We start from the raw sequence: 928 nt of genomic DNA on the forward strand, positions 1-928 counted from the left end.
GGGGGGGGGGGGTGTCTACATATATAATTAAATAATAATAATGCTGATGATAATAATAATAACAATACTTTATTGTCAGTGTATAAAAGAAAATGCCATTTGCATTCCCTGAATGGTGCAAATATGAAATATTTACACAATAATACTAAACTATATATACATTAATAATGGTTACCAAAAAGAGTCTATGTATTATTCAAAAATAACCAGTTTCTCTTACTTAGTGTACATAGTGATTGATTCTCACTCCAGATTCACACAGCTTTCACCCAAGAATCACACATTTTCCCAATTAGATTCAATTGGGGAAATGTGTTAAATCTGATTGAAAGTTGTGTGAAAAACTGTATATACAGTATGGAGCCCTTATTTTTTTCTATATAATTGCCTGAAATTCGGCTTTGATGAAAGAAACATTGAGGCATTACAAGGTAGCAGCACATCCAGTGTCCAAAATAGTTCACTAGTTACAACTTCAGCATTCAGATGACCGTTGGGCTCTGTGGTTCCTTCCCCCGGCCACTGTGTCACTAGAAGACACAGTAGTGAGGTAGATTTCAGGGGAAGAAGTCATAGGGCCTAGCAGGGGAGCAGGCACTTAACACACCTGGTCAAATGTCAATTGTGCAGTTTCTTTTTGGTAGCCGTAGCTCTTGAACAAAGTGAAGATAAGGGGAACGTGTCGCAGGAAATGCGAGTATAAAGCCTTCATTTTTGCAGGTCCTGCTTTGTTATGGGCAGTGGCGGAACTACCGCCGGTGCAGGCGCACCAGGGCCTAGGCCTGGGGGGCCCAGCACAGTCCCAGCACCGGATCGGTACCCAGCGTCCAGCGGGCCCCCCATCTCTGCGCCGAGAGTGTCGGATCATCCGTTCATCCAACACTCCCGGCGCAGAGATGGGGGCCCGCCGGCCGCCGGATACTGATGG

This window comes from Nanorana parkeri, unplaced genomic scaffold, assembly GCF_000935625.1.
Source record: "Nanorana parkeri isolate BGI_ZX_2015 unplaced genomic scaffold, ASM93562v1 scaffold39, whole genome shotgun sequence".
Taxonomy (NCBI): Eukaryota; Metazoa; Chordata; class Amphibia; order Anura; family Dicroglossidae; genus Nanorana; species Nanorana parkeri.